Raw genomic sequence first — 7,301 nt, 5'->3', positions numbered from 1 at the left:
GATCCAGTTCAAATTTTAAATGTAACTCAACTGTGGTAACACAGTGGAGATATTTTCCAGGGGACCTTTGTTTTATGTGCACATGGATTGAATATTTGGAATGGTGATGTATTCTTGTAACAATTGCTGCCCAATCAAGTTAATTCTAGTTTATTTTGTTTAGCTAGGTAGTAACATTGGTTGTACATGTGGCAAAGTAAAGGAAATGTTATTTCCGATTGATGCCGAGATCATATTCCTTTCTGCTTAGATTCAGCCTCAACTCATTTTACAGTACAAGGATTTTATTGGCTGCACCAAGCTAATGATTATTCTATTGAGTGGCATAAAACATTCAATCCATTCACAGCTATTAATATAAAACTATATTGCACAATAATGTTTAGATGCTAATTTGACTTTTGCTTTTATTAAAATTTATCAGATCAAAATATATTGACCTTGAGTGCCCTATTCATCTTGGTAATCCTATATGCCTGAGAGTCCCAACAGGAACTGGCCACTGAAGACTGCAACATGGTGAAAAGACAAACTTCATTAAAGTAATAACATTGATATCAAAATATATTGACTTTCATAGCATTTACAGTATCTTCCACTTTCCTTCAGCATTCAAAGAGCATTTATTAGAATGTCAATACTTTCTAAGTGAGCCATTCTTTGAACAGTTTTCCTATTGAAGCTGAATGATTATTCATCTTGTTGCTGTCTGCAATGTTGCTGGCACAGAATGGCTGGCACTTTTATCAATATGAAGAAAAGCAAAGTTATTGCAGTTGTAATGCAGCCTTGCTGAACTCAGGACATCTCAAAGTGTTTCACAGCCAATTAATCGCTTTGAAGTATATTCATTGATATAATGGAGGAAATACGTCAGCTAATTATGCCAACCAGTGTTCCACAAACAATCTGTTTTAGAGGTAGTTGAGGGATAAATAATGGCTGGACTTTAAGGTTAACCATCTTGTTCATCAAAGGGGCATGTGATCTAACACATATGGGTGGCACGGTGGTGCAGCAGTAGAGTTGCTGCCTTACAGCACTTGCAGCTCCTGAGACTCGGGTTCGACCCCGACTACGGATGCTATCTGTATGTAGTTTTCTCCGAGATCTCCAGGATGATGCTGGCTGCCTTTTTGAGTCAGCCACTCCGATAAATTCCTTCGATGGTGGGGAAATGTTTCATATATATATATATATATATATATACACGAGATATGTGTTTCATATAGATAAATGAAACACACAATCCATCTTGGCTTAAGAAGAAATCACAGTGATCAAGGTGTTTGAACCATATTACTGTACCTGTCATCAAACGGCCCACTGACACAATGATTGTGTGAGACCAGCTTTCTTTAAGGGCAGAGGTTTAGACCATCTGACAACTTGATGAGAACCTTTGGTTTTGATCTTTGATTCAATCTAGATTGTGGAAGAAAAGGCATTCATCATACCTTACATTACAGAAATTCATGCACATTACAAACAGCAATAACAAAATATCATTGCTTATTGGAGACAATTGTTTGAATTAATAGGTTACCTGTAATTGAACAATACATTAAATTCAGCATGTATGCATGCAAATTGTATAATATATGTGTGAATTGTTACATTTTTTGACATGATATTTTCTTCCAATGTTGTCTGGTTTGTGATCCTTCACTTTAATAACTGTTATTGGGAATAGCACCATGCACTAGTGGCCACTTTTCACATGTGAGACAACATGCTAAGTGTTGACAACTATTCAACTGCAGGCATCATCACATGTGAATCTATCCAATGCTGATCTCAGATGAACATCTTCCAATAATTGCGAGTGGTGATTAAAAGAAGTAATCCTGTTTGATTAATTACATTAGAATCTAATTGATTTGCAGCCATTAAAATATACTCAGGTCAAACAGGAATGTGAATATAATTACTTGATGGATGACAGTGTTGACTCAGTAAATTACCAACAAAGCTTTCCATTTCCATTGTAGCCTATCCACGGTCAAATTTTTTTGAATTGTATTATTTATTTGTTTTGCAGCATCTAGCAAATATCAGCTAATCTAGCTGAAGTAAACAATTAGTCAAATTCAGAGTATAGTTCCTTTATTTTTCAAACATACCAGATGTTAATTTTAATTTCGGATGAATGACATGGGAATCCGCTTGCACCACCACACAAATAGCAGATCTAATTCACCTTTAGTGCCTGTGGCATTGCATTGTGAGTTGTTAGGCCATGTACAACATCCAGCCAGATAAATATACCAACAAGTACTATCGTGGTTGACAAAGAATGACATTTTTTAATTCTTTTGATCTGCCCTGTGTTAACCCCCATGTCTCAAATGTGAATGGCCATTGTCAACCAACCCATAACATTTAATGCATTATCTCTTTCCTGTGGACAAGCATTGAACTCCATGGCAGTTCATTACAGGAGACACAAAATCAAAACTGGTCAATAATAATGATTTCTACCAGTTCAGTTCAGGCATTATTTTGATTTCTGAAACTATTGCTTATGTATGCAGGTGATTAAAAGATTATTTTGCTGATGCTTTAAATGTTAATGCACATAACTGAATTTCAGCTTTTAAAAAAAAAGTAATGCTGTACTGGATTGCAGTGTGTGGTCCAGTCCGGTAATACAAAACTGGGTAAATTGTTTTTGCATTATCCTTCTTGGTTCTTTTTGGTCCCGATGAAAAATGATTTATTTCTAGAAATTCAGAAATGGCATATTTGGACCTTGCTGGCACCAATACCACTTTTGTGCTTTTGTTTGACAGCATCCTTGTCAATTCCTTGGCAGCCTCAACTGTGATACCCGGCTAATGCTGAGTGCTGCTTCCAGAATGCAGCTCTAATCGTCTGCAGCCCGTCTTTTGTTGGTTAAACTATCACGTTCCTGCTGTGGGCTGGGTAGTTCTTGCAACAGAGAGAAGAAAAGACGATTACTATTGCAAAAAAGAAACAGCCCACCTGCTTCCAGCAGATTCAGATTTTGTTTTTATTTTTCACCTTTATTGATAGTTTCAGTTGTGAAAGCCACTGGAAGTACGTACAATTAGGAAAGCAGTGGAAGATGGAAGAGAGTGAGAGTATTTGGTACCTATGTCATTTTATTACTATAAATGTCAGTGTCCATTCTGCCCCTGTGCTGTGGTGGGAGTTCTGTAAATTTGCCACATGAATAGTATCCATCAGGCAGCAAATCATGTTTTTACAGCAACCCATAAGCAAACACAAATGATGGACTATTTACCCTGGAATACCTCAGCAATTCATCAGAGACACTTATGGCATCAGAGAAAGAAAACAAGATGTGGATGAGCTCATAGAAGATCTCATTGAAATCAGAGAATACAAAACTGAGTGACTGATGAACGATGGGACATGACACAGTGAAGATGCATTAAACAGATCTTTTGAGACCCTAGGTGAAGATTCCATGAAGGGACTGACAGAGTGCAATATTATGAAGAGAAAAAATAAAATCCTTAATGAGTGTCAGAGAAGATGAGAGAAGGATACTGTAAGGCTGGGAGAATCCATGTTTGTAAGACTGATGGAAATGTATTAAAGCCAAAGTCAATATAAGCAACACGATATTTCATTTGATGAACATCAACCAAAATTGAAGATAATGTAAAGTCTTCATGAATGCATTGAAACACAGCTGGTACATACAAAGAGGCATTAGTTTATTTATGTCAGCTTGTATGTTATTGAAATGTTGAATGATTGAATATCTTTGAAACTGTTCCATTGCTGAGAAACAGGCACTTCACATAACTCCGTTGTCCATCACAAAGATGCTTTAAAACTAACTATTTGGCTGAGACTGTCTCCTCCCTTACACCCGCCCTTATGGTCCCCATTCTCCACCAGCAACTGTACCACCCCACCTCATCCAATGAGTCAGTCATTTCATTATTCATTGAAGATCCAAAACCTGAGCACAAGATCTAGGCTGATGGTGTCAGAAGTATTGATATTTGGAAGAAATGTTAAACCTCATCCACCCTCTGCCATGGATGTGAAAAGATCCCACAAAGCAAGTTTTAAGGAGGGCAAGATAGTTCTCTTCGGTATCCACCACATCTTTTCTTTGGAACAGATTATGCAATTCATCTGCTTCCTGTTTTGTTCTGCATTCCTTGACATTGCAACTGTAACTCAAATTTTGCTTGTCTTTGAGATGATTTAGGATCCTGAAGGCTTCTAAATAGATGAAAGTTTGTTATTTCTATTCTCTCATCCATTTTAGTTAAATAATTGCTCCCCGGGCCAGAATCTTACAATAAATTTCCCTGTTCAGAAGCAGGAAAATATGTCTTCACTCAGTGACCAATCCTTTATCTAGCTTGCTCAATAGCCAAAGATGATGATGGAAAAATAAATGGGTGGCAAGTGTCAATTAAAAAGATAGGTAGGCATAAGTGTGGGTAAAACAGTCTTTAAAATGGGAACTGAGGAAGTACGTAGAATTCTAGAGATGTAGAAATAAAGAACTACAGATGCTGGTTTACACAAAAGGACTTAATGTGCTGGAGTAATTCAGCAGGTCAAGCAATATTTGTGGAGAACATGAACAGGTGACATTTCAGGTTGGGAGTTCTCTTCCAAATCTGGAGAATAAGGTTAGAGTCTCAGTCACAAAATCACAAAGATCCCTGATTCATTGCTACTAATTGTTTCACTATAGGCTTCCTTTGCCCATGATACTCCAGCTCAATATAAGCAATGCCTTGAGAGGAGACAATTGATACAAAATGATCAGGAAGATTTTTGTTATTAAGAGACCATAGTAGTGATTTTGAAATGTATACTGTTTAAAACTAGGAGTCCGATAGGAAGCTTGAAAAATGTACTTTGGCATTGGATTTCAGATCCCTGAATAACCTGCAGTTTCTGATGCAATCTGTTGCACTGCAGTGGATTCATGATTGACATTTGCATTGGCACATTCAGAGATTCAGACAAAACACATCAAATTTTCTCTTCTCCAAAGGCATTGCAGTGTGCAAAATCAATACCATATCTGATAAAGATGGGTTTGTCTAATACAGATTTCATTAAATAGAGTAAAAGTGTTTATTTTTCTTCATTTTATATCTAAATGGCATTAAAATTGAACATCATTTATCTAGATTTCCAATCAAATAATTTTAGTGAGTAGATTGCCCTTATACTTGAGTTTTCTCCTCAGCAGAATTGACCTGTTCACATGTAATGAAGTGAATGGCATTTCAGCTCTGCCAGCAACCTAAATTATTGATTTGTGGTGCAAGATGTAATAAAAGACATGTAGTTACTACAGTAATCTAAGAGGTAAACATACCCCACCCCTTCCAGTAGAGCTCTTCAATTATATGCGTATAAAGGCCTGTCTGGAAATGTTTTTCATCCAATTACTGTACAAGGTAAGGTTCTTACTAATACTTGCTACTTGACCAGCATTAACAAAAATAGTTCACCCATACTGGTAAACGTGTGCCCTTCTAAATCTAAACCATGCATGTCTACTTCTTACATTAAATAGTCACATTATATTGTCACTTTAATTATGCACCAACAATTGAATTGAAAAGTAATGAATGCTCTACCATTCAATAAAATGTGATCATTCGTCTCAGTTCGACCATTTAGCCTGAACCTCAAAATCTTGCTTCACCTATAATCCAAAAACCATTATTTTTGCAGTTCCTTGGAATCAAGGATGGCATGCTTCCACTCCAGTTCTGTGTGGTTTCAGATGACTGAAGAGGTCAATGCTGGATGTAAGTTCTCTGTGACAGATGGGGAAGAAACTGTTCGAAAGAGTAGAGGCTTTTCAATTTGGGAGTGATGTGTTCCTTCCACCGTTTTCATTGCCCTTTTATTTGCTCGCGATGACAAGATCCTAGGTTATTAATGCTGTATATTATCATTGCTTCTTCCACACTTTGGTACAGATGCTATGCATTGTATGGAGATTTTGAGAGCACTCTGTTACTATTTTATCAAGATGGAGCACAGAATAGAGAATCTGGTGTCATGATATGCCCATTGGAATTGACTGAGTGTTGACTGGGGTGTCGGTGCTAGAGGTGTAGACCTGAGAGAGAACATTCACATTGGTTTGCTAAACCTGCCACAGGTTGGAGAATTGGCAGAAGCAGCACAGGTGGTCCCTCTCCTGTGCTTGTTGTAGGCAGTCTACATTTCAGAGTTGTACACAATGTTAGGAATTACCGCTGTCCAGTTTACCATAAAGTTTGAGATCTAAATCATCAAACTTTCATTTGATTAGATGACCCTAAACCATACTGGTGCACAGATGATGAAAGTGAAATTCATCATCAATGTCTGTCTTCATTGAGATATTTCCCCAAGGTTTAAGAAGTGGTTCACATTTTTAAAGATCAGATCATGTATCTTTCCCTTTCCAATGGACAATTCCACTGGTTCATAACCATCTGAGAGAAGAAATTCCACTTCTGTCTTAAATTGTGACTCTCTTTTACCCTCTAGTCTAAATTTCACCAGCGGGGGATGGGTCACGATAAGCACCTATCCTCTCACCTTTTCATCCACCTCAGAATCATTTATATTTTAATGGCACTTTCAGAAAAGGCTTGAGATTACACAAGATACACACAAAAACAGTTTTTCACCACAACCAATGACAATCAATCACTCAAATACATAGACACATAGAAAAATAGGTGCAGGAGTAGGTCATTCGGCCCTTCGAGCCTGCACCGCCATTCAATATGATCATGGCTGATCATCCAACTCAGTATCCTGTACCTGCCTTCTCTCCATACCCCTTGATCCCTTTAGGCACAAGGGTCACATCTAACTCCCTCTTAAATATAGCCAATGAACTGGCCTCAACTACCTTCTGTGGCAGAGAATTCCACAGATTCACCACTCTCTGTGTGAAAAATGTTTTTCTCATCTCGGTGAAGCATGTTTTTATCATAATAATTAGAACCCATTCCACTCCCTGCCCTCCGCCCAATAAATTAATTCTACATTACCAACAAATTTACACAGAGCAAATCTTCTGAGGAATACGTTACAATATAGCCCCACTCCCTTTTATACTTTGATTGAATAATCACTCCAACTAATCACAAATTTTTGCTTAACCAACATCGCTGAAGAAGCAAGCAGTTCACTAGGACTTGTATACAAATAATCTGGCACATGTCTAGCATTTTTGCATTGGCTGCATATCCAAACACTTGTGGTTCCATTTGTTATCTAAGACCTATTGAAATGTAAGCTCTCTTTTTCTTTAACTGATT

Source organism: Leucoraja erinacea, chromosome 12, assembly GCF_028641065.1.
Source record: "Leucoraja erinacea ecotype New England chromosome 12, Leri_hhj_1, whole genome shotgun sequence".
Classification (NCBI taxonomy): domain Eukaryota; kingdom Metazoa; phylum Chordata; class Chondrichthyes; order Rajiformes; family Rajidae; genus Leucoraja; species Leucoraja erinaceus.
The sequence above is the reverse complement of the archived record's forward strand: the minus strand, read 5'-3'. Positions refer to the sequence as shown.